Below are 27,397 nucleotides of genomic sequence, written 5' to 3' on the forward strand. Positions count from 1 at the left end.
CTGGTCTCAAAACTCCCAACCTCAGGTGATCCGCCTGCCTCGGCCTCCCAAAGTGCTGGGATTACCGGCGTGAGCCACCGAGCCCGGCCCCCTTGGAATCTTTAAGGCCAAGACCTGGGAGGCTGGAGGTCGAGCATGGAACAAAGTGAAATTTCCCTGAGAAGGAAGAAAGAAGTGAGGATTCCCTGAAACCAAGAAGCAGCTCTGTGTTCCCATCTTTCCTCGTGTGTGTCATTGGCTTCCCATGCATATAGGGTTTGCGAGGCAATCTGAGCATGTGTGCACGTGTGTTTTGTGTTTTTGTGTATAAGTGAGTATGGCTGACTTTTGAGTGGGCACCCATAATCATTCAGTATGTCAGTTACACTTATATTAACTGTAATCCATTTCAGAGTAATGACTCATATAATATTTAATACCCACATATCGTGTATTATATATTAAGTAATTATTAAGATATAATAGCTTTCCTGTGGTTCTTTCTGAAGTTCCGGAATGCATAATTAAATATACATCTACTTAGCAACTAGCAGAACTCTGACATTGGTTCCCTGGAGTGAGGGCTGTTGTGGTAGCAAAGGCCAAGTGGAAGCTGCCAGAACTGCCTCTGTCTACCAAAATAGTCAACCCAAAGCAATTATCACATTCCTGGAAGGATGGCAGAGATTAGTGCCACCACCAGGGACTTGAAAGACGCAAGGGTGGTGATCGTGTCACATCTCCGTTTAACCCATATTTGGCTTGTCTTGAAGATGGATGGATCTTAGAGAATGACAGCAGGTTGTCATAAACTTAACTAGGCAGTGACTCCAGTTACGGCTGCTGTGCCAGATGTGTTTTTGCTGCTGGAACAAATCATCATATTTCCTGGTACCTGGTGTGTGGTGAATGTCTTCTCCTTCTCTACCTGGTAGTAAAGATGACCAGAAGGGTCTTGCTTCCAGCCGGCAGGGTCCGCAGCCCGCCTTCATAGTGACACTTCAGGGGTCTGTCAGCTCCCGGCCTTATGTTATCACTTCAGTCTCCTTCTTCATTCCACGGGGTGCCGATGGGTAACCACTCAGATAGAATGTTGTAAAAGGACTTTGGGCCAGGTGCAGTGGCTCATGCCTGTAATCCCAGTGCTTTGGGAGGCTGAGGTAGGCGGATCACTTGAGGTCAGGAGTTTGAGACCAGCCTGGCCAATATGGTGAAACCCCATCTAATAAACCCCTACTAATAATACAAAAATTAGCTGGGCGTGGTGGCAGGTGCCTGTAATCCCAGCTACTCGGGAGGCTGAGGCAGGAGAAACTCTTGAACCTGGGAGGCGGAGGTTGCAGTGAGCCGAAATCATACCAGTGCACTCCAGCCTGGGTGACAGAGTGAGACCTTGTCTCAAAAAAAGTTCATGAAAGGACTTTGGCTCCTCTTCTGGGGAGAGGGTTAGCATGGTTTTGGTTGTAAGAGGGATAGTAGCATTATATGGCATGGAAGCCTAGTTGCTATTTACTTGATTTGAAGTTAAGTACGGTTGAAAAGAGTAGTAGATGTGGACACCAAGGTGACAAGGGGTACGTGTGGTGAATTCCTATTGCGTCACCTTGGCTAAGTTGGAGCTCTGTATGTAACTTGAGCCACAAGAGACCGTTTGTGTAAGACTGAGAAGGCAGAGGTGACAGAGCAGCCACATGCACTGTGGCTCATGCACGTGGTCTCTGATCTGCAGGCTCACCGTGTTAGCGCACAGTAGCCATGATTCAGGCCTGTACCTCTTCTGAAAGCCACCAAATCTTTAGTTGTTCCCCTCATCTGCATATGTGGCAGACAGTTTTTCTATGTTTTCAGGCAATTGTTGAACAAATAATGATAGAATTTTTGAACAGGCCAGAGTCGGTGCTAATATGTGCCAGGCACAGATCTGAGCCCTTTAGAGTGTTTACTCAGTTAATCCTCAGCAACCCTGTAAAGTCACTGATGTTGCCATAATCTGTCAGACTCAGAAACTGAGGCACAAAGAGGTTAAGTAACTGCTTAAGCCTTCATAGGAATTGTGATCTGAACCCAGGCATTTTGGCGTGGAGTCCATGAGCTGAAAAAGAACATAGATACTGTTGTCAGCTTGTCAAGGCTCATGCCTGTAATCCCAGCACTTTGGGAGGCCGAGGCGGGCGGATGACAAGGTCAGGAGATTGAGACCATCCTGGCCACCATGGTGAAACCCTATCTCTACTAAATTACAAAAAATTAGCCAGGCGTTGGGGCATGCATCTGTAGTCCCAGCTACTCAGGAGGCTGAGGCAGGGGAGTCACTTGAACCTGGGAAGTGGAGGTTGCAGTGAGCCGAGATCGCGCCACTGCACTCCAGCCTGGCGACAGAGCAAGACTCTGTCTCAAAAAAAAAAAAAAAAAAAAATTACTTCAAGGAGAGACTGCTGAGGGTTCCTCCGTCTCATGTGTGGATGGAATTTGGCCTCCATTTGGAATCTGGAATCTTGCATATTTAGTTCTGCAGTAAGTGAATCTACGGAAGCAACTCATTTGGAATTAGATTCCAAGCTGTTATAAATAATAAATTTTTTGTCTCTGTCATTTTTGTAGTAACAGCAAGAGAAAAGAATTTAGGACCAAAACTTATGAGAGTTTTAAATATTTTTTGCTAAGTGCTTATATGTGATTTGTGGGAAAATCATAATTTTCACCCTGGAAGACAACCTTACTCATAAAGAATGGCCATCTTGCAGCACCTCCAGGACGTCAGCCTGCAGTCTAAGTTAGGTGTGTTTGCACAGCAACCAAATGGTGAGAGCATTTAGCAGCTGGGGGACGGCGGCATTGTTGTGATTGGGTTGCCACGTGGTGGGGCGGGTGAGGGACGGCAGCAGAGCCTTGGCAGAGCGGAGCTGCGTGGCTGACTGCTTCCTCTTTCTTCCTACAGTGTGCGATTATAACTTGGTGCTCATGCACTGGCATGCAGCTCTGTTTGCTCAGTCTGTTTTTCTGTAAAGCCTCTTTTTAAAAAAGTGTGTGATACAGGCTGAGCACGGTGGTTCATGCCTGTAATCCGAGCACTTTGGGAGGCCGAGACAGGTAGATCACTTGAGGTCAGGAGTTCAAGACCTGGGCAACATGGTGAAACCTCGTCTTTGCTAAAAATACAAAAAATTAGCCGGGCATGGTGGTGGGCACCTGTAATCCCAGCTACATGGGAGGCTGAGGCACGAGAATCGCTTGAACCAGGGAGGCAGAGGTTGCAGTGAGCCAAGACCTCGCCATTGCACTCCAGCCTGGGCAACAAGAGCAAAACGCCATCTCAAAAAAAAAAAATTGCACGATATAGATGGAAGACCACGTAAAGTAAATGTACATTCTGATTATTATAAGGTGACCACCTTTGCATATCTACCAGGCAGGTTGCAGGAGAGCACAGCCAGCCACCCAGCAGCCATCCTGCCCTCCACCTGCCGCAGGGGGCCAGGTCTTGCCATTCCTGGTGGTCCTGTCTCTGCTCTTCTTGGTTTTGTTTTCTTTCTTTTTCTTTCTTTCTTTTCCTTTCTTTCCTTTTCTTTTCTTTTCTTTTCTTTTCTGTTTCTTTTCTTTTGAGACGGAGTCTTGCTCTGTTGCCCAGGCTGGAGTGCAGTGGCGCCATCTCTGCTCACCACAACCTCCACCTGCTGGGTTCAAGCAATTCTGTTGCCTCAGCCTCCCGAGTAGCTGGGACTACAGGCATGGGCCACCATGCCTGGCTAATTTTTGTATTTTTAGTAGAGATGGGGTTTCACCATGTTGTCCAGGCTGGTCTCGAACTCCTGACCCTGTGATCTGCCCGGCTCGGCCTCCTAAAGTGCTGGGATTACAGGCGTGAGCCACTGCACCTGGACTTCTTCTTGGTTTTCTCATCCAACTGTGAGTCCTTCAACACTTGGCATGGGGTGTTTGGCTTGTCTGTTTTTTGGCTTCCTTTTGCTTTTTTCTCCAACTTTTTATTTTATTTTAATTAATTAATTTTATTTATTTATTGAGACAGGGTCTCACTCTGTCACTCAGGCTGGAGTGCAGTGGCACGATGATGGCTCACCTCTGCCTCGACCTCCCAGGCTCAGGTGATCCTCCCACCTCTGCCTCCTGAGGAACTGGAACTACACGTGTGCACCACCATGCCTGATTAATTTTTGTATTAGCCAGTGGTTTCGCCATGTCACCCAGGCTGGTCTCAAACTCCTGGGCTCAAACCGTCCACCCGCCTTGGCCTCCCAAAGTGTTGAGATTTCAGGTGTGAGCTACTGTGCCTGGCCTTCCCAACTTTTAATTTTGATAAATTTCAAACCTACAGAAAAGCTGAAATGATAGTATAATGAACACTAATATCCAACTTCACCTGATTGACCCGTGGTTAACATTTTGCCAAATTTCTTTGGCTCTCTCAGTGTAGGTGTGTATATATGTATGTGTATATATAATTATACACACATTTGTGCAAGAACCCTGAACGGGATATAATACAGTACACACATATGTATGTGCATATGTGTATGTGTGTGTATCTATCTATATTTGTCCTCCTTTTTCTTTGCTGAGCCATTGAACCGTTACTGACTAAATTGCAGACATTGTGGCCCTGCACCCTTAAATTCTTCAGCATGTATCTAACGAGGACATTCTCCTGTACAGACAAAACAAATTATCCTACTCAAGAAATTTAACATTGACAGAATACTCTTATAAAATATATAGTTCATGGTCAAATTTCCCCAGCGTCTAACAGTGTCCTTTAGAGCTTTTATGGTGTTCATCCAGGATCCAATCAGGGATGATCTTTTCCTACAAAGAGGACACTCGAGATCTAGATCTAGAACAGTTCTCCACATTTTTTTTTTCTTTACTGCTATTGGCATTTTTGAAGAGTTTGGTTTCCTGTTTTTTAAAATAAATTTTGCATTGAAGTGTAATATGCATACATAAAATGCATAAGTGTACAGTTTGAAGAGTTATCACAAAAGGAGCACATCCACTAAACCAGGGCCCAGATGAGATAGAGTATCCCAGAAGCTTCCCTCGCGTCCCTCCCAACGCTACCCACTTCCTCCTCCTCAAGATAACCCTGTCCTGACTGCTGGCACCATAAATTGCATTTGCCTGTGTTTGAATTTCATACAAATGGAACCTGCCGTGTGTATTCTTTTCTTTTCTTTTTTTTTTGAGACAGAGTTTTGCTCTTGTTGCCCAGGCTGGAGCGCGATGCCATGACCTCAACTCACTGCAACCTCCGCCTCCCAGGTTCAAGTGATTCTCCTGCCTCAGCTTCCTGAGGAGCTGGGACTACAGGCAAACCACCACCATGCCTGGCTGATTTTTTGTATTTTTAGTAGAGACGGGGTTTCACCATGTTGGCCAGGTTGGTCTCGAACTCTTGACCTCAGGTAATCCACCCGCCTAGGCCTCCCAAAGTGCTGGGATTACAAACTTGAGCCACTGCGCCTGGCCAGTATATATTCGTTTATGGCTGCCTCTGTCACTCAGTGTTAAGTTTGTGAGCTTCATTCCTGTTGCCTATTGCTTATGCTGGGGTTCCTTCATCGTCACTGCTGTTGTGCCTTCTCGGTCATATCACAATGTATCCATCGATCCTCCTCTTGATGGACACATGGGTTGTTTCTGGCCTTTGGCTTTTACAGTAGTCCCTGTGAATATTTACGTACTGTATCCTGGTGCACACTTGCATGCATTTCTTTGGCCGAAATCAATGTCTAGAAGGGGAATTATTGAGCCATAGAGTGTGAGTGTCTTCAACTTCCATCGGTAATACCGACTTGTTTTACAAATGGTGATAACAATGTATACACCCGTCAGCAGAGTATGAGGGTTCCTGTGGCTCTGCATCCTCACCAGCCCTTGTCAGTCTGTTGAATGGCAGCCACTCTGGTGGGTGGGTGCAGTTTCTTTTGGTAATTTTCATTTGTGATTCTGTATTTGATTTGCAGTTCCCTGGCTGAGTGTCTTTTCATATGTCTGCTGGCCACCTGGGTTGGCTCTTCAGTGAGTGCCTGTTCAGCTTTCTTACACATTTTTCTACTGAGTGGTCTGGTTTTGTTTTCTTATTGTTGGGTTTGTTTTGTTTTGTTTTGTTTTGTTTTGTTTTGTTTTGTTTTGTGTTAAGACAGAGTCTTACTCTGTCACCCAGGCTGGAGTGCAGTGGCACGATCTCAGCTCATTGCAACCTCCGCCTCCTGGGTTCAACATTCTTTTGCCTCAGTCTCCCCAGTAGCTGGGATTGCAGGCACATGCCACCACGCCCGGCTAATTTTTGTATTTTTAGCAGAGATGGGGTTTCATCATGTTGGCCAGGCTGCTCTTCAATTCCCGACCTCAGATGATCCACCAGCCTTGGCCTCCTAAAGTGCTGAGATTACAAGTGTGAGCCCCCGGGCCTGGGCTCTTATTGATTTTGAGGAGTTCTTTATATTCAGGCTACCAGCCCTTTGTCAGTTATATGTGAGGCAAATACCTTCTCCCACTCTAGTTTTGCCTTTTTACTATGATATTGCCATTTTTGTTGGTCAAAATGGTCAAATATTGGCAATTGGCATATGGTTCAGCCTACCATAAAGTTGATCCACTTTTTTTCTTTGTTAGGTGAGGGCTTTTTTTGTCCTATTTCTCTACTTCTGAGGTCATGAAACTTTAATATTATTTCCTAGATACTCTATTGTTTCACTTTTGAGATTTATGTCTATCATCCACGTGAAATGTGAACTGATATTTTTTGTGTACACTATGAGGTAGGGATCAAGTTTTACTTTAAAAAATATATATCTAGGCCGGGCACGGTGGTGGCTCACGTCTGTAATCCCAGCACTTTAGGAGACCGAGGCAGGTGGATCACGAGGTAAGGAGTTTGAGACCAGCCTGACCAAGATGGTGAAACCTTGTCTGTACTAAAAATACAAAAATTAGCCGCGTGTGGTGGCAGGTGCCTGTAATCCCAGCTACTCGAGAGACTGAGGCAGGAGAATCGCTTGAACCTGGGAGGCGGAGGTTGCAGTGAGCCGAGAGCACGCCACTGCACTCTAGCATTGGTGACAGAGCAAGACTCCATCTCAAAGAAAAAAAAAAAAAGAAAAAAATAGATAATGAATTGAGCACTTTTTATTAAAAACAGTGTTACTAAGATATCATTTGCACACTATGAAACTCAGCTCTGAAAAGTATACAATTTTATTTTTAGAAAATTTAGGGTGTCCTCTGGTTTTAGAACATTTCCATTATCCCATGAGGCCCATCATACCTGGTTTCAGGCAATACCTGCTCCCAGCCCCAAACCACAAATCTACTTTGTGTCTATAGATTTGCTTTCTCTAGACATTTCATATAATTGGAATCATGCACCATTGTGGTCTTTTGTAGCTGACTTCTCAATTAGCTTATTGTTTTTGAGGTTCTTCTGTATTGTAGCACAGATCGAGTATTTAGGTCCTTTTTCGTGAGTTAAATTTGGTGGTGTGGATATATCACAGTGTGTCCATCCATTCACCAGCTGCTGGACGCGTGGGTTGTTCCCACGTCTTGGCTGTAATGAACAGAGCTGCTGTGAACATTGCATGCAAGTCTTAGTTGTTTCCATTTCTGGTGAGTAGAGGCTTGGATTGGATTTGCAAGATTGTATGGTAACATATAATTTTATTTTGCTAATTGTCATTTGTGAATTGACTTTTTTCTCTTGCTATACAGTTCTAAGGATCGTAACACATGTATAGGTTTTGTATCCACCAGTACAATCAGGATACAGAACAGTTTAATCACCCCCCAAAAATCTTTCCCTGGTATTGACCTTTTAATATGATTTGGCTGTGTCCCCACCCAAATCTCATCTTGAATTGTGACTCCCACAATTCCCACATGTTGTGGGAGGGACCCAGTGGGAGGTAATTGAATCATTTGGGCAGGTCATTCCCATGCTGTTCTCGTGATAGGATAGTGAATAAGTCTCACGAGATCTGATGGTTTTTTTTTTTTTGGAAACGGATTTTTGCTCTTGTCACCCAGGCTGAAGTGCAATGGCACGATCTTGGCTCACCGCAACCTCCGCCTCCTGGATTCAAGCAACTGTCCTGCCTCAGCCTCCTGATGAGTAGCTGGGATTACGGGCATGGACCACCACACCCAGCTAATTTTTGTATTATTAGTAGAGATGGGGTTGGCCAGGCTGGTCTTGAACTCTCGAGCTCAGGTGATACGTCCACCTCGGTCTCCCACAGTGCTGGGATTACAGGCGTGAGCCACCACGCCCAGTTGATCTGATGGTTTTATAAAGAGGAGTTCCCCTGCACACACTTTCTCTCTTCCCTGCCGTCATGGAAGATGTGACTTGCTCCTCCTTGCCCTCTGCCATGATTGTGAGGCCTCCCTAGCCATGGGGGACTTCGAGTCAGTTAAACCTCTTTCCTTCATAATTACCCAGTCTCGGATAATTATAAAGTCTTTATGAGCAGCGTGAAAACAGACTAATACACTCTTTATAGGTGTTACCAGTGGAGAGCCTTGACTACAAGTTGTCTGGGTTCTTGACCAGGTTCTTAGCATTTTGAACAAAGAATTGGACAAAATGCACAAACAAAGCAATGAGAAAATGAAGCAAGGGAAGCACAGATTTACTGAAATGAAAGTACACTCCACGGAGTGTGAGCAGGCTCCACCAGGAGCAAGTGGCTGATTAGAGAATTTTCTGGAGCTTAAATACCCTGTAGAGGTTTCCCTCGGTTACTTGGTTACACCCTATGTCAGTGAAGGAGTGGCCTGTGACCAGTCTGATTGGTTGCAGGAGGCAACCAATCAGAGGCTGAAGTGAAGTTGCAACGTTACACCTGAAGACCTGGCCTGGGACCAGTTTGGTTGGTTGCGGGAGGGAACCAATCAGAGGTACTTTCCATTTTTCATCTGCCACAAGGTGCGAAGGGAGTAGCCTCTGATCCTTTTGTTACCTGGGTATGTTTTTCCTTTTGATTCAGTTCTAAAAAGTCAGGGTGAATCGGCCTTAGGTTCCCTGCCTCCAGGCCCCTGCCGACCTAGCAACACCTATCCATTCCCTGTAGTTTTGCCTTTGGGAGCCTGTCATTAAAATGGAACCACACAGCATGTACCCTTTGAAGACTGGCTTCTTCCACTTAGTCTAGAGCTATTGAGATTCGTCCTGGATGCTGCATGGGTCTCTAGTTCATTCCTTGTGATGCTGAGTAGTGCTCTGTTGTGGGGAGGGACCACAGTGTGTTTATCCATTCAACCTGGGAAGGACATTAGGTTGGTTTCCAGGGTTTGGCAATTATGAATAGTGCCGCTACAAACATTTGCATACAGCATTTTTTGTAAACATAAGGTTTGATTTCTCTAGGGTAAATATCCATGATTGGGGTTTCTGGGCGTATGGTCATTGCAGGATTAACTTTTTTTTTTTTTTTTTTTTTTTTTGAGACGGAGTCTTGCTGTTGTTGGCCCAGGCTGGAGTGCAATGGCGTGATCTCAGCTCACTGCAATGTCCGCCTCCTGGGTTCAAGTAATTCTCCTGCCTCAGCCCCCCGAGTAGCTGAGACTACAGGTGCACGCCACCATGCCCAGCTAATTTTTGTATTTTTAGTAGAGATGGCGGTTTCACCATTTTGGCTAGGTTGGTCTCAAACTCCTGACCTCAGGTGATCCACCTGCCTTGACCTCCCAAAGTGCTGGGATTACAGGCGTGATCCACCGTGCCCAGCCTCTACTTTACTTTCATAATGGGCTTTAATTTGTGAATTAACTTCTTGAGGCATCTGCTCATCCATCCATTCATTCATTCGTTTCCATATTCACCCAACAAATAGTTAAGTGCCTTACTCTATCTTTGCTATTTCTTTGCCTTTGGAGCACTGTTTTGAAAGAGCCAGTTCCCACTGTCAGCTGTCCAGCTGGTAGCACTGTCATCTGGAAGATTTTAGATACTTTGTCATGAGTGAATCTACACCAGCTTGAATCTCACACTACCTGGCATCCTCTCAATCATAGCCACACCCAAGGGTCCTACTTTGCTGTCCCCACTGCCACCAGACCAAACACACCCCCTTCCCTGAAAGTCTGGGAGTCTTGTTTCTTCTTCACAATAGAAGTTGGCCTCTGCTGGTCATGCCCCAAACTTTCTGGAGCTGCGGGTTCCGCCTTCTCTGTAGCCGCCTTCCCCTGGGCCGCCCTGGTCAGTGTAGGACATGGCGCAGCACCTCCGCCCTGCCACACCCGCGGGCCGTTTCCTCGCCAGGCCTCATGCCAGACTTCTCCAAAGGACTGACCGCGTGTGCCTTCTCCACCTTGCTCACGCTCACACACCAACCCGCCCAGCCTGGCCTGTGCTCTTCGCTGCCCAAATGCACCTCTCCCTGGTGTGGTCACTGACAGTCTTTGCGTGGCCAGTGGCCAAACCCAGGCTGGCTTTCCTAGTGGCCTCATCTTCTCTCTGCAGGATTCACAGTGATCCAATTCTTTTTTTTTTTTTTTTTTTTGAGACAGAGTTTTGCTCTGTTGCCCAGGCTGTAGTGCAGTGGCACCATGTCCGGTCCGCTCACTGCAACCTCCACCTCCTGGGTTCAAGGCAATTCTCCTGCCTCAGTCTCCTGAGTAGCTGGGATTACAGTCACACGCCACCATGCCTGGCTAATTTTTGTATTTTTTTTTTTTTATAGAGACGGGGGTTTCACCATGTTGGCCAGGCTGGTCTCAAACTCCTGACCTTCAGTGATCCACCCGCCTTGGCCTCCCAAAGTGCTGGGATTACAGGCGTGAGCCATCACACCCGGCCTCCTTCGCCACCCCTTTGTCCCTCCTCAGAGCCCTGCTGGCCCACCTCCTTGGCCGTTCAAAACATTGCAGCTCCAAGGCTGCTTCCCAGGCCTCCCCACCTGCTGTCTTCTCCATGGTGATATTATGGACAGCGGATCTCTGGCCCTGAGCTCCCTTCTGATCTCATGGTATAGCGACCTCCTTGTCCCCATCACTTGAGCGTGTCACTGGCATCTTCAGCTTGAAAGGTCCAGAACTGAGCTCCTGATTTTGCCCCCTAAGCTTTTACCTCTTCTGGCCTCACTCATCCGTCCACGTACTGAAGGCAGAACCCAGGAACCCAGGAGGTGTCCTTGTTCCCTTTGTTCACATCCTGTCGGTTCTGCCTAGACCTTAAATCATGAACCTGACTTAAGGCCGCTCCAGCTTTTGCCTGGACCACAGCAACAGGCCAGGAGTGAGCCCCTGCTTCTACTCCCGACACCTCCGGAGCCGTTCATCACCCACAGCTGTGTAGGCTTTAAAAAGAGCCAGCCAGCCGCCTGGGATCCTGGATGGGATCCTGGAACATAAATCAGGTGAAAAATTGGTGAAACTCAAATCAAGTTCATCGTCTAGTTAATTTCCTGTTCTTGATTGTGGAGCTGTGCTTGACGTCGTACAATAAGACATTCACGTTAGGAGAAGAAGTGGAGCGAGGGGTATTTGAGAACTCCCTGTACCGTATATGTAACTTCTCTATATGATTAACATTAGTTTGAATTAAAAAGTTTTAAATAATTGGATGGGTGCGGTGGCTTATGCCTGTAATTCCAGCACTTTGGGAGGCCAAAGTGGCCGGATCACCAGGTCGGGACTTCGAGACCAGCCTGACCAACATGGTAAAACCCCGTCTCTACTAAAAATACAAAAATTAGCCAGGCATGGTAGTTGGTGCCTGTAATCCCAGCTACTCAGGAGGCTGAGGCAGGAGAATCGCTTGAACCCAGGAGGTGGAGGTTGCAGCGAGTCGAGATCTTGCCATTGCACTCCAGCCTGGGCGACAGAGCAAGACTCCGTCTCAAGAGAAAAAAAAAAAAGTTAAAAAAATTAAAATGCAAAATAAGAACGAATCAAATTGTGTGCTCTTACTTAAAACACTGCAGAGCTCTTGTGTGTGCCTAGCATGTATGTCAGATGCCTCTTGTCGTTTTGAGACAGAGTCTCCCACTGTCCCCCAGGCTGGAGTGCAATGGCACGATCTCGGCTCACTGCAGCCTCCACCTCCTGGGTTCAAGCGATTCTCGTGCCTCAGCCTCCCGAGTAGCTGGGATCACAGGCATGTACCCTGCCTGGCTAATTTTTGTATTTTTAATAGACACGGGGTTTCACCATGTTAGCCAGGCTGGTCTCAAACTGCTTACCTCAAGTGATCCACCTACCTCAGCCTCCGAAAGTGCTGGGATTGCAGGTGTGAATCACTGCACCTGGCCAGACAAAAACCTCTTAATGGCTCCCAGGGCCTGGCCCACCTCCCAGCCTCGTCTCATGCCACACTTTCTTCCCTCAGTCTGCATCGGGAACAGTTGCCACGTTTCAGCCAGGTGAGCACGCTGGGACAGTCCTTTCCATGCTGATCCCTGCATCCCACGTGCCTTCCCCAGACCTACACCACCGCAATTGCCTCCGTTGCACTGTGATGTCTCCACTTCAGTCTCATTTCTTCAGAGAGGACGTCCCTGACTCTGTCCAAACCGTATGTTGGGTATTCTCTATTGCAGGAAGCTGTTGCTTTCTTCCTGGCTCTTAATCGCAGCTGGTGACTTCGGTCCTTGCTTGTGCGTTCTGCCTGCCGCTGGTTCCTACGACTGAGTCAGATGATGGACGCCATTTTCAGTTTTATCACCAGCGTCTAGCCTGGCGTGCAGCGGGTGCTCCCATAGAATTCATAAACAAGCAACTTCTTGTTTCTTATTATGTGAAGAAAGTTGATCTGTGTAATTCACTCTCCAAAGAAATGACAGCACTTTCAGTACTTTGTTCTGCCTTTCCTTGATCTCCATGCTGTTTGCAGATGGACCACTGTTATAGAGATGTGATTCGATTCTTGACATTTCTGAGTGTCCACGGTGCTGCGCCTTCCCCCAGGTACTACAGTACTGAGATTAATAAGACAGAGTCTTATTAATGTAAGGTGTTAGTAGGATTTAGAATAGATCTAATCTCATTAACAGATTTCAGGAGCTTATTATGTGTTGAAAGAATGAATAGGATAAAGGTTATTAAGAAATTTTCTCCGTTTGATTTATTTTTATTTATTTATATTTTAGAGACAGGGTCTTACTCTGACACCCAGGCTGGAGTGCAGTGGTGCAATCACAGCTCACTGAGGCTTTGAATTCCTGGGCTCAAGCAGTCCTCGTGCCTCAGCCTCCCAAATTGCTGGGATTACAGGAATGAGCCACTGGATCTGTCCTATTTTCTCCTTTTAAAAAAATTTTTGTAGATATACACATATAAATATGTACGTTATACATACATGTATATAATAAATATGCAGAATTGTGGCACAGTCTTTTTGTTTGTTTGTTTTTGTTTTTTGAGATGGAGTCTTGCTCTGTTGCCCAGGCTGGAGTGCAGTGGTGTGATCTCGGCTCACTGCAAGCTCCGCTTCCCGAGTTCACGCCATTCTCCTGCCTCAGCCTCTGAGGAACTGTGATTACAGCATGTGCCGCCAGACCTGGCTAATTTTTGTGTTTTTAGTAGAGCTGGGGTGTCACCATGTTGGCCAGGCTGGTCTCAAACTCCTGGCCTCAAGTGATCCTCCCACCTCGGCCTCCCAAAGTGCTGGAATTAGAAGCATGAGGCACCGCGCCTGGTTGTATTTAGTCTTTAACCTGTGCTTAGGCTGGTTCTCTCTGGGCAGGGAGAAGCATGGAAAGGGGGATGGGCCCTGGTGGCCACCTTTGAAGTATGGAGGCTCCAGTGCCACCCTGCCCTTAGGCTGGGCACAAAGGTGGCTGAGGGGAGGCTAGTCAGCCGTTGGAGGTGTCCTTTATGGTCTCAGTGATTAAAGGTTATATTGTCCATGAATTTAATTTTATTTCATGATGGAAAAGAGGACGTTGCAAATTAAGTATGTCACAGAAAGGTAAGGAGCCACGGGGTCTGCTGGGGCTAAGGGTGAGTGACTTGCCATCGAGTTTCCAGAAGGCGTTATTATGGATCCTAAACGGGATTTCGTGCGTTTCAAAGACTCTCACAGAAGTGTTCTGATGAAGTGGAGTCTGGTGCTGGGTCCTGCCATTCAGCCTGGAATTGCCCTCGTGTAACGCATGGTAAAAACTCAGAATGGATGTTGGCGATAAGGGAATTTCTGGGATATGATGGGGGAACGAATATTGTCACCTCCATTTGTGTCAGGAAGTCTCAGTATGCAGATGAGTCAGCTGCAGGGGGTGGCCTCCCAGGCTGCTGGTGGAGCCCAGAAGCAGGGGGCAGGCATTTGGCCTCTGATACTCTCCTAGCTCTGAGATGGGACGGAGCTCGTGTATCTACAATGTGCGCACACAGACTTGGTGCTGGTAGATGGTGAGGGGATAGGTTGGCAGGTGGGTAGGGCCCCTCCCAAGGCAGTAGGGACCTGGAGGAGGCTGGTAGAAAGTGGAGATTGGCCAAAGTGACCTGAGTTAGGTTCTAACTGGTTTATGAATTTGCCTGAGGCTAAGGCTTCAGCGCAAGGGACGGTGGAGTAATACCTTTCCTGAAACACCTGCTGCCGTTGTGGCCTTGTTGGTCTCTGCCAGATCTTGTTAGCACTGTGGCTTCGAGCCTAGTTAAACATTCAAGCCCCATGCAGTCGGAGAGCACCCATGGCACGCCCATTGTGCAGTGGTGTGTTTAATACATGTGCTGCTTTTAATGGGTGTGAAAGATCAGAGCGCTTGGGTGTGTGTTTTACCAACTGCTTTTTAAACTCACATAGTAAAATTTATAGTATATAAAAAGCAGAAAATATGGTATATCTTCTAAATATTCACATTTAAAACATTTTGTAGAAATAATATATGTCAAGCAAGGTCAAGCTAATGTGTTTATATAGGCTGTAAATTAGAGTTGTGAACCAGTATCTCATGCCACATACAGGGTTTTTTTTTTGAAAATGTTCAAATGTTTCCAGCTCTTTTGTTTCTTTATTCTTAAAGATTATCTACTATTTTGTTCGATAGAGTAACTGTTTCTATCCCACTTTCTTTTTTTTTTTTTTGAGACGGTGTCTCGCTGCGTCGCCCAGGCTGGAGTGCAGTGGCACGATCTCAGCTCACTGCAAGCTCCACCTCCCGGGTTCACCCCATCCCGGGTTCATGCCATTCTCCTGCCTCAGCCTCCCGAGCAGCTGGGACTACAGACATGCGCCACCAAGCCCGGCTAATTTTTTGTGTATTTTTTAGTAGAGAGGGGTTTTCACCTTGTTGGCCAGGCTGGTCTCAAACTCCTGGCCTCAAGTGATCCACCCGCCTCAGCCTCTCAAAGTGCTGGGATTACAGACATGAGCCACCACACCTGGCCTATTCCACTTTGTAATTGGCTATCCCTGCTATTAATATACAGGGTACTCTGCCTCTTGTATTTGCATCTAAATGTCATCTATAATAAATAACAGTGAATACTTACTGGTTTCATATTTAGTTTTACTTTTATCCCACCCATTTTATTTTAATAGTTCTTACCACTTCACCTTTATTTCATAAAGGTAAAAAAGAGCTTTCTGTTTCCAATTCATTCCTTTCACCAATAAGGAAGGATGTAGATCTTCACTGCTTAATACATAGCTGCTGGCCTCATGTAGCTGTTTAAAATTTAAATTATAATTGAAATCATTACAAAATTAGTTCCTTGTTCATACTAGCTACATTTCGAGTGGTCAGTAGCCACACGTGGCTGGAGGCCACAGAACTGGACAGCCACAGGATGTGCCCATCATCACAGGAAGTTCATAGAAAATTCTTTTTTTTTTTTTTTTTTTTTTTTAAGATGGAGTCTTGCTCTGTTGCCCAGGCTGGAGTACAGTGGCGTGATCTCAGCTCACTTCGCCTCCTGGGTTCAAGTGATTCTTGTGCCTCAGCCTCCCGAGTAGCTGGGATTACAGGCGCCCGCCACCATGCCCAGTTAATTTTTGTGTTTTTAGTGGAGACAGTGTTTCACCATGTTGGCTAGACTGGTCTCAAACTCTTGATCTCAAGTGATCCTTCTACCTTGGCCTCCCAAAGTGCTGGGATTACAGGCATGAGCTACCATGCCTGGAATATATCTCTTCTTTTCTAAGTACCCAGCTGTCTTGTTTGAGGCTAGTACCTTCACTAGTCTGGAACCCTCCTTCCTGGGCTTTCTGCCCACTTCGATCTCTCCTTTGACAACAGTGGTTTTTCCAGGGTCTGTGCCGAGCTCAGCTTTCTGCCATGAGACAGGGGAGTTTCTGAGGAGTCCTCACCCCTTTTGGGAGTGAGGGCAGCTGACTGAAGCTCCAGGTCACTGTTTTATGAGCCAGCTCTCCGTGTGTTGATGGCCGGGAACCCAGCCTTTGTCCCTTCCTCTCATGCTTGGGCACTCACTACTCACTGCCTTGGTTTTGCTTTCAGTTTTGATTGTGCATGGAGTCCACAACTTCAGTGGGATTGTCTTAAGGCATAAATGGCAGTTGCACGGTGTGCAGTGGGAGAACAAATCACCCAGCCTGGGACATCCCTGGGTGGCAGAGTGGCTCCGCTCTCAACTTGTGGAATGTGTAGCAACACCTTGAGGTTATTAAAAAATACCTGAGTCTGGGCACGGTGGCTCGTGCCTGTAATTCCAGCACTTTGGGAGGCTGAGGCCGGAGGAACACTTCAGGCCAGGAGTTCAAGTCCAGCCTGGGCAAAATAGTGAGTCTCCATCTCTACAAAAAAAAATTTTTTTTTTAAAAAGGTGGGCTTGGTGGTGCACACGTGTCATCCCAGCTACTTGGGAAGTTGAGGAGGGAGGATCACTTGAGCCCAGGAGGTGGAGGCTGCAGTGAGCCATGATCATGCCACTGCACTGCAGCCTGGGTGACAGAGAAAGACCTTTTCTCTTAAAAAGACAAAACAAAACATACACACACACACACACACACACACACACACACACACACACACCCCTGTGATTCTTCCAGAAAAGTTCAGAAAAAGAAAGTCCAAAATACATAGTCCATAGTATTTCAGCCACCAGTGCTGCTGAAGTGAAATTAGAGATAGCAGAGATATCTCGGGAGAAAATGGAGGTTTTTGGGTTTCTCTGTTAGATAACTCAAGCAAGTCTGCATGTGCTCTGTAAACAAGAAAACAGTCTGGGAAACTGTGAGCCTCTGCCCCAGCCAGTGTGCAAAATACTCTTCAAAAGAGAGAAAACTGGAAAACAAGTTGAAAACCGGGTGATCTGACAAGTGTGGAAATTCACAGCAAGCATGTGCCTGTGCTGCAAATATGATCTGGGAGAGAGCCAGGAGCCTGCATCAACATTTCCAGGAAGCAACAGGTGGTGAAGGCAGTGGCATGACTGCTCCCACGGAAGGTTAGTCACGAATGTTCAGCATCAGCCGGGCGCGGTGGCTCACGCCTATAATCCCAGCACTTTGGGAGGCCAAGGCGGGCAGATCACTTGAGGTCAGGAGTTCAAGACCAGCCTGGCCAGCATGGTGAAACCCCGTCTCTATTAAAAATACAAAAATTAGCCGGGCATGGTGGCAGGTGCCTGTAATCCCAGCTACTCAGGAGGGTGAGGCAGGAGAATCGCTTGAACCCAGGAGGCAGAGGTTGCAATGAGCCGAGATCATGCCACTGCACTCCAGCCTGGGCAACAGAGTGAGAATCCATCTCAAAAAAAAAAAAAAAGAATATTCAGCATCTTAGAGGTTTTCCTTTGCATGATATGATGTTTACGGGAGAGGTGGCCCTGCAGCCTTGGTGGCCTTTCTTCCAGCTGACGATGCCCACAGGAGGTGTCAGTGAAGGTATAACCACCTGTGGGTCAGAAGAAAATGCCTTTGCAAGTAAATCTCCTCCTGGATGAAAAGGCCCAACTGTGTTCCAGGCAAGGACAGTGGCCGCTTCTGCGTTTTTGTGGCCAAGCGTCCGGCGTGTGGATGTGGCTGGGCTCACCATGCTGTGCGGGCTACCCCTGCTGCAGGAGAAGTGTGTTTGTGCTCGAAGAAGACAATGTGGGTGTCGGCCCAGCAGTTTTAGGTTGGACTACAATAGTGAGAGCTGCAAATTGGATGATTCTTGGAGCTATTTCATGTAGGTCAAATTTTCTTTTGTTTTGTTTTATTTAATCTCTCCCAGACTTCTGAACTCTTGCCATGTTGAATTTTTAGTTCTTCAAGGTTATTTGGCTTTATTCTTGACTTACATGTTTTTCTGCCCTAGCTCTACCACATTATCTTTTTTTTTTTTTTTCCGAGAAGGAGTTTCACGCTACTGCCCAGGCTGGAGTGCAATGGCGTGATCTTGGCTCACTGCAACCTCTGCCTCCTGGGTTCAAGTGATCCTCCTGCCTCAGCCTCCTGAGTAGCTGGGATTACAGGCATGCACCACCACGCCTGGCTAATTTTCCTATTTTCAGTAGAGACAGGGCTTTACCGTGTTGGTCAGGCTGGTCCTGAACTCCTGACCTCGAGTGATCCCACACCTCGGCCTCCCAAAGTGCTGGGATTACAGGTGTGAGCCACCATGCCTGGCCCATATTATCTATTTCTAAGCCTTTAATATTTTTCGTTTACCTGCTACTGCTCACTCTACCTTGTAATCTCAGGGAGGGTGTATTTCTTCCCAGCTTTATTTTATTTCTTCTCTAAATCTTAGAATTATTGCACCTTGTTGATGTTCACATTACTGTATTTAGTTTATTTTATTGTATTATTAATATTATTATTTGAGACAGGGTCTCACCCTGTCACCTAGGCTGGAGAATAGTGACACAGTCATAGCTCTCTGCAGCCTTCACTTCCTGGGCTCAAGCAATCCTCCTGCCTCAGCCTCCCAAGTAGCTGAGACCACAAAAATGCACCACCACACCCAACTTCCTTTTCTTTTTCAAAAAAAACAGCTTTATTGAAGTATAATTCACATACAATGCAATTCACCCTCTCAAATGTACAATTCGGTGGTTTTTAGTGTATTCATGGTGTTGTGCAACTATCACCACAACCTAATTTTACGTTTTCATCACCCCAAAAAGTAACCTTGCATCCATTTAGCAGTCACACCCTCTCTCTCCTAAACCCATGGCAGCCACTCATCTGCTTTCTGTGTCTACAGATCTCCCTATGCCAGACATTTCATATAAAGGGGATCACGTAGTTCGTGGCCTTTTGGGACCGGCTTCTTTCACTAAACATCATACAGCTTTATTTCCATTTTCAATGTATTCCTTTTTTTGTTTTCAAGTATTTAGTGGCTACCTAGTCTCAGATTTTAAATTTGGTTTTTCATTTCTCTTCTTTCTATAATCTATTTTTCATCCTCTACATTCTGTGCTTGAATCAGCACCTCTTAGAAAACTACAGATGAGCTGTTAGCTCTCTAGGCACAAGAGCGCGGTCTGGGACCCCCCGTCCCTGCTGCAGATGTGACCCGACCCCCTCCCTCTGCAGACGTGACCCATCCCCCTCCCTCCCGTCTGTGGCATCTGGTGCATTTGGTGCTGTCATTTCACCAATAAAAGCTGATCAGCTGGTGGTCGGTTTCAGTTCTGGTATCTTTCCCCAGCTCTCTTGTTTCATAGCCTCTTCCCATTATTTAAACTCTGCTCTATTACAGCATTCTTCAGAGTTATTGCAGACCTTCATTTCCATTTTGTTGTCTGCAACTCGTTGTCGAAGTGCCGTTTGTTGCTTCTGAACAGCCCATAGACACTTGGACTTGAATGCCTGTGACTCTCTCTACTTGTGGGTCCAGATATCACTCACTCACTGTCCTCACATTCACAGCTGTTCTCAGGACAAGCACTGTCTTTCCCTTTTTCACATGTCCCTGTTTACATGAATCAAGTCATTTAATCCTCACAACAGCCCTGTGCTGTGGTATGACCATCATATCACAGCATTTTCATTTTCTTTTTCTTTTTTTTTCTGAGACAGGGTCTCATTCTGTCACCCAGGCCGGTGTGCAGTGGTGCGATCTCGGCCATCTGCAACCTCTGCCTCCTGGTTTCGAGAGATTTTCCTGCCTCAGCCTCCTGAGTAGCTGGGACTACAGGCGCCTGCCATCACAGCTGGCTAATTTTTGTATTTTTAGTAGAGACAGGGTTTTGCCATGTTGGCCAAGCTGGTCTTGAACTCCCGACCTCAAGTGATCCACCCACCTCGGCCTCTCAAAGTCCTGGGATTACAGGCGTGAGCCACCGCGCCGGCCAGTATTTCCATTATCTAGACAAGGGAACTGAGGTCAAGCATTGAAGTGAAAGCCACCGAGGTTGCTTTTTTTCTTTAACCTATTTATTTCTTTCAACCCTTAGCCCAGATCCTAACCTTCGGTAAGTACTCAGTAAACATTTAGTTTGCTGGGTGCGTGAGTGAGCGAATGAGCAAATGAATGACAGAGATTGCAGCTGGTGGGCTGTTCGCTGATGTGCCGGATGTGCCAGATATGCTGGGTGTGCTGGGTGTCCTCTCTCAGAGACTCATTTCTACAGTCTTTGTGAAGGCTGGTGCTAGTAAACCCTAATTCAAGAGGTTTCTTAGAGGTGGGAGGCGAGGGTCTCTGAAGTGTATGGACTCCTGGACTCTCCCTGTGTTAGCATTCTGGAATGTAGCATTTAGCAGTGGGGCATTTATTAACGCAGAATACAGAAGATAAGAAGCCAGGCCAGGTGTGGTGGCTCACGCCTGTAATCCCAGCACTTTGGGAGGCCGAGGTGGGCAGATCATGAGGTCAGGAGATCGAGACCATCCTGACTAACACAGTGAAATCCCGTCTCTACTAAAAATACACAAAAAATCAGCCAGGCATGGTGGTGGGTGCCTGTAGTCCCAGCTACTCGGGAGGCTGAGGCAGGAGAATGGCGTGAACCCGGGAGGCAGAGCTTGCAGTGAGCTGAGGGAGCCACTGCACTCCAGCCTGGGCCACAAGGCAAGACTCTGTCTCAAAAAAAAAAAAAAAAAAGCCTAAACAGGGGAATGTGGTCACTCGGGGGATGCCTGTCCTTCCCTTTTGGCTGTGATGGCAGCTGTTTAGCCATTACTGAGAGAGACTGGGAAGCTGGGTATAGAAGGTACCTGTTTAGAAGCAGGGGTGGGGAAGCGGGAGGGAGAGAGACAGAGAGTATGCATGCACACACTCTAAAATTTTGTTTTCTGGCTGGGTGTGGTGGCTCACGCCTTTAATCCCAGGACTTTGGGAGACAGAGGCAGGTGGATCACTTGAGGTCAGGAGTTTGAGACCAGCCTGTCCAGCATGGCAAAACCGCGTCTCTGCTAAAAACACAAAAATTAGCCAGGCATGGTGGTGCACACCTGTAATTCCAGCTACTCAGGAGGCTGAGGCAGGAGAATTCCTTGAACCCAGGAGGCGGAGGTTGCAGTGAGCTGAGATCGCGCCACTACACTCCAGCCTGGGCAACAGAGCTAGACTCTGTCTCAAAAAAAACAAAAAAAAAATGTTTTGGTTAAGCAGAAGATCAAATTAAACAGGCAAGGTGCCTACCCTTTGTTTCTTTCACGTTCTTCCATAAATCCATCTCATATTTTATTATTTGGGACTTCTTTTTTTTTTTTTTTTGGAGACAAAGTCTCACTGTGTCGCTCAGGCTGGAGTGCAATGGTGTGATCTCGGCTGACTGCAACCTGCACCTCCTGAGTTCAAGCAGTTCTCCTGCCTGAACCTCCTGAGTAGCTGGGATTACAGGCATGTGCCACCACGCCCGGTTAATTTTTGTATTTTTAGTAGAGACGGGATTTCGCCATGTTGGCCAGGCTGGTCTCAAACTCCTGAGCTCAACTGATCCTCCCGTCTCGGCCTCCCCAAGTGCTGGGATTACAGGCGTGAGCTACCACGCCTGGCCTGGGACTTCATTTGTTAAGAAGAGGTTAAGTTTCACCAGCAGCCATTTGTGGTAGGAACTTGCGATTTATCATCAAATATTGGGACAACCAGAACAAATCAGTTCTTATGATTATTTATTGTACATGTGAGTAGGAAGGACTTACACCCCACCGGAGAGCATTTTAATGTTAACATGTGAAAAATACTCTCTTTGGTACCAAGACTTTTGTTCTTCTTACGCAGAAAGAATAGATAATTATAAAATATATCTATAACTCCATAGGCTTTGGCTATTTGGTAGATTAGGAGTATTTTTTATCTTTATTTTTCTTATTGGCTGATTACAGTTTAGTTTAAATAACTCTCATGCGGCTTGGTCGTTTCCCACCTAGTCGTGAGGAAGAATGCGACGCAAAGTGAAAGACGTTTCTGGAATGTTTCTGAACCAGCCCAAGCTGATTGCCTCTTTTCTGTTTATTGTTTTAAGTCATAAGTGACGTAAGCTTCTGGGCATTTGTTATGCTATGTGGCTGGCTCCCAAAGTCATGTCTTAAAACATTCTTTCCTTCCTGATTATTCTTCTCTTTCTTGTTTTTCTTTTCTTCTTTTTCTTTTTCTTTCTTTTTTTTTTGAGACGGAGTTTCACTCTTGTTGCCCAGGCTGAAGTGCAATGGCGCGATCTCAGCTTACTGCAACCTCCGCCTCTCAAGTTTAAGCGATTCTCCTGCCTCAGCCTCCCAAGTAGCTGGGATTTACAGGCGTGTGCTGCCACACCTGGCTTGTTTTTCTTTTTTTCTTTTTTTTTGAGACAGGGTCTCGCTCTCTTGCCCACGCTGGAATGCAGTGGTGCAGTCACAGCTCACTGCAGCCTCAACCTCCCGGGCTCAAGTGATCCTCCCATCTTAGCCTCCTGGGTAGCTGGGACCACAGGTGCCACCACACCCAGCTGATTTTTAAATTTTTTATAGAGATGAGATCTCGCTATGTTGTCCAGGCTGGTCTCAAACTCCTGGGCTCAAGTGATCCTCCTGCCTTGGCCTCTGAGAGTGCCGGGGTCACAGGTGTGACCCCTGTGTCTGGCTGTTTTTTTCTTTCTGTTGAGTTGGCAGTCAGGTCTTTGACTCTTCGTGGCTGAGTATCTCAGTCCAAGGCATGAATCCCACAGAAAGAGACCAGGACAAATGAGGTCAGAAATGGGCCTCGCCCATCACTCTTTTCCAAAATGGGCTTTGTCAGTCACTCTTCCTATACTTGGGTCACCAAACCTGATCACCACTATGTGCAAAGCGCGGTTTTAGTTTTCAAAGAAGTGACGCTATACTTAAGAATACTTAAGAATGTTAACTGCGTTAACCTCCTCCACGCACGCAGCCATAGACAAATTCCCCCGTCAGACAGGAGCCCATTAGGAAATGCCCACCCCTCTCTGTAGCCTTTGTAAAATTAAGCTGATAAAAGGCATCACTGTTGTTGAGGTTTAAAATCAATGGATAACCAGGAAAGAATATAAGAAATCATATTAATTACTCTCCTGTTTAAGCTATACTGAAGTCATTTAGCTGCCTTTTTTTTTTTTTTTGGATCTTCTGCTGCAGAAGAGCCATTGTAATGAACTTGGACCCCAGGGTCCACGTGTGTGGTTATTCATTAAATCATGTCGCCTGCAGAGTCTCCTGACTTAAGACCTTCGCTGGGCTTGAACTCAGTAACCTGTCCTGATGTATTTCTCAGGCATTTGTGATCAGGCAGCTGAGCTCTGCCTTAGCTGTCAGGATGATAACCCTCTGGTTCTGACAAAAGGTTTCAATTTAAATTTAGCTTTCCATATTGAAGCATAAATAAAAAGATAATTTCTTTCCCGATTTTGCTCGTTGTGGACATGGAGGTGTGTTTGACCTTTGTAGCACTAGTAGGATCATGTTATCACTACGGGTTGGTCATTCAGCGCTTCCTAAAGAAAAACTCAAGTCAGAAACAAATCAGGAGCAGTTATTGATTTAACAGTTTTGCAAATGCTTTTGTACATAGAAGGTGCATGAAAAAGATTCCAGTGATACACAGATCAAACACCACGTCGATAATCACAGCTAATGTCGAGTGCTTGCTGCGTGCCGGGAGTAGAGGCTGTGTGCCTGTTGATCATTTAAGCCTCACATGCGAGCCGTGGGGTAAGCCCTGCTCCCGTCCTCCCCTTAGAGATGAGGAAACTGAGAGGCAGACATGAAGCAGCTCACTTAGATCACGGGATTAGGGGGCGGACCTAAGCAGCCAGGCCCTTGCCCATCACACTTGGTTGCTTGTAATGGGAGCCTTACCTCTTGGCCAGCAGTTTGTGGGGAGTAGGTTTCCCGTTTCCACCATTATTTCCTGACTCCCGTGCCTCCCAACTTCCCACTCGCTGTGGCTGGCATTTCCACCGGCTCCCTGGCTCGTCCTACACCTCATGCCTCCTATGTGGCTCTTCCTCCTGCTCCCGCCCCCCTGCTGCCAGTGGCCCCAGGATGGACGCTTCCCAGGATGGCCCACACAGTGCCCTGCACAGGTGCTGTGGCTCAGCCCTGGCCATTCCCTGCACACATTCTCTGCTCCAGCCACATTGAGCTCCAAGCCATCCTTTAGCTATGCCTGCCGCAGGCCACCTCTGTAGAGGGCCTTTCATGACCTGTTCTAGTAACCCCCTGCCTGGTGTCAGCCACCCCCGCCCCTGGCCTGGTTTGCTATTGCCGGGCTGACCTCACCCCGTCTTTCAGGTCTCTGTGTGGAGGGTGCTGATCCGTCTGTCTCCATCTGCTTGTGAAGCAATAACAGAACAGCATAGGCTGGGTAATCGATACAGCACGGAAATTTATGTCCTCATGCTTCAGGAGGCTGAGAAGTCCAAGATCAAGGCACCAGCAGGTTCAGGTGTCTGGGGAGGGCTGCATCTTCTGGAAGGGAGAAGAAAACGGGAGGGCAAGCGAGAGAACCCCTTGCAGCAAGCCCCTTTACGCAGGCGCCTGATCCCATCGCAGGGAAAGAGCCCTCCTAGCCTCGTCACCTCTTAAAGCCCTGCTTCCTTAAGACTCTCACTCCACAACGCCTGAACTTTGGAGGGGACACATTCGAGCCACAGCCCCTTCCTTCCCGAGGCTTCTCAAGATGCCCCCTCCTGTGCTTCCTGGAGCCCCCGTCCTTCCTCGTCATGAGACTTGGCACACCTGACCATAGTCCTACCTGCTTGTCCTCTTGGCCCCTCTTCAGGTAATGGGCTCCACACGGGTCATGATCTCGGCCAAAATAGTCACACATCGTCCCTGCACCCATCAGTGTGTAGTAAACGGGAAGTGCTTAATAAATGTTTGATAAATTAAGAGTGACTCAGTAATCCCAGTACAAAAAAGCAACAGCAGATGTTGGAGATGTGCTTGAGGCACATGCCCGGCTTGTGAGCAGAGGCCGCCGCTGCTGCTCCATGCTACTGTGGGGTGCCCCCTGCTCCGTGCTCCCCGTGGACTGCCGTGCTGAGTGCTGTGAATGCGCTGGCTGTGCCGTCGTGCTCCGGCTCTTCAGGCCTCCCTGCTCAGCCTCTCTCGGCTTCAGTTGCCACGCACTTCCAAGAGAGGCTATCTTGACTTTCTATTGCAGTCCTGCAGCCACACAGGGAGCAGGTGTGCAGTCACCTGGGCGAGGGCCCCTTCCTGGGTTTGAGAGGCAGCCCAGTTCATGCTCCCAGGGTAGCCCTTGTGCATGGGGAGCCATAGCCTCAGGCAGGGGCACCCTGAGCCAACAGCACCTTGCAGGGCCAGCCACAGACATAATGGAAAACCTCACCCTTCAGCCGCAACTTTTCCTACCTCCCACCAAAAAAATGTCCTTCCTCTCTCAGTATGTGGGGACTGCGGTCTCCAGAGTGGCCATCCACAGTCACACTGGCTGTCAGTGGCTCCTGTCACCACCCTGCCACCTGGTGACTTGTGGGCCACACTCAGGAGTCATGGTAAGGAGACCAGGAGCAGCCCCAGGACAGGAGCAGCCCTAGGACAGGACTTCTCGCGTGTACTTCTTTGATTAAGGCGGGAATAAGCCCTGCCAGCTCACTGTCCTCTCTTGAGTCCGCATAGGTTGCATTTTTTAACTCTGGCAAAGTAAAATGACAAAGTCAGTCCGGTGTCGCCTGGGACAGGTCCGAGAAATTAGTATAAAGACGCCTTCACTCCTACGTTGTATTCCGGTTCACGTTTCCATTTCAGTGTATACATGTTACAGCCGTGATTGATCCTGTACATAAATTGGGATGTGGGTTTTTGTTGGAGAAAAAAATGCACGAAAGTTCAGGACCTAAGTAAGAGTGAAAGATTTTCATTGGACCAGGTGCTTGAACCCGGGAGGCAGAGGTTGCAGTGAGCCTAGATCATGCCACTGCACTCCAGCCTGGGCAACAGAGCGAGACTCTGTCTCAAAAAAAAAAAACAAAAAAAACAAATATTCAGCGTCTTGTTTTTCCTTTGCATGATAAGATGTTTACGGAAGAGGTGGCTCCACGGCTTCAGTGGCCATTCTTCCAGCTGAAGATGCCCACAGGAGGTGTGGTGGCTCACACCTGCAATCCCAGCACTTTGGGAGGCCAAGGTGGGCGGATCACTTGAGCCTAGGAGTTCGAGACCAGCCTGGCCAACACAGTGAGACCCCATCTAAAAAAAAAAAAAAAAAAAAAGAAAGAAAGAAAGAGCTGAGCATAGTGGTGGACGTCTGTAGTCCCAGCTACTCAGGAGGCTGAGGCTATAGGAGGTGGAGGCTGTAGGGAGCCATGGTTGCACCACTGCACTCCAGCCTGGGCAACAGAGCAAGACCCTATCTCTAAAGGAAAAACAAAACAAAACGTGAAGAGTTTCGTGGGGCCAGTTGACATCTAAAAATATCTAAGTCTTTTGATTCTCAGCTAAGACCTGGCTATGCTCTAGGCTGTCTTTACGTGTTTCCCGGACTCTTGGCAAATTCTCAGAGCAGTTGACTTAAAAAGATAAGCCATGTAGTATTTTTACAAGGAGAGAGGGAGGTGAAGTGATGAGATGGGGCCATATTTATAAAATGATTCGGGATTATTGATGAAGTAGTCCCTAGGTTTCTGATGAATTAATTTTAAAGCGCTGACCAAATATGTACCCAGTGTAAGAAGCCAGAGTCGATCAGTGTTATAGACACGTCGCCTCTTGATGGCATCTTTCTGTGCCACACCCTTCACGACCTGAAATTGGAGCTTAAACCCTTCAAGAAGGGTCCCTGTGACCGGGTGCAGTGGCTCACACCTGTCATCTTTGGGAGGCCAAGGTGGGCAGATCACTTGAGGCCAGGAGTTCTAGACCAGTCTGGCCAACATGGAGAAACGCTGTCTACTACAAATACAAAAATTAGCCAGGCGTGGTGGTGGACACCTGTAATCTCAGCTGCTCAGGAGGCTGAGTCAGGAGAATTGCTTGAACCCAGGAGGTAGAGCCTGCAATGAGCTGAGATCGCACCATTGCACTCCATCCTTGGTGACAGAGTGAGACTCCATCTCAAATAAAAAAAAAAAAAAAAGAAGGGACCCTGCTTTGTTCATCATTTTA

At 47.2% G+C, this 27,397-nt stretch overlaps 1 protein-coding gene across 3 annotated transcripts in view; it reads left to right on the forward strand.

Annotated features, from left to right (window-relative positions):
* Positions 1-27,397, forward strand: part of ADCY9 (adenylate cyclase 9) — a 170,316-nt gene that overhangs the window by 96,410 nt on the left and 46,509 nt on the right. The gene's annotated exons all lie outside the window — the stretch shown is intronic.

Source organism: Hylobates moloch, unplaced genomic scaffold (genome assembly GCF_009828535.3).
Source record: "Hylobates moloch isolate HMO894 unplaced genomic scaffold, HMol_V3 SCAFFOLD_23, whole genome shotgun sequence".
In the NCBI taxonomy this organism is placed as follows: Eukaryota; Metazoa; Chordata; class Mammalia; order Primates; family Hylobatidae; genus Hylobates; species Hylobates moloch.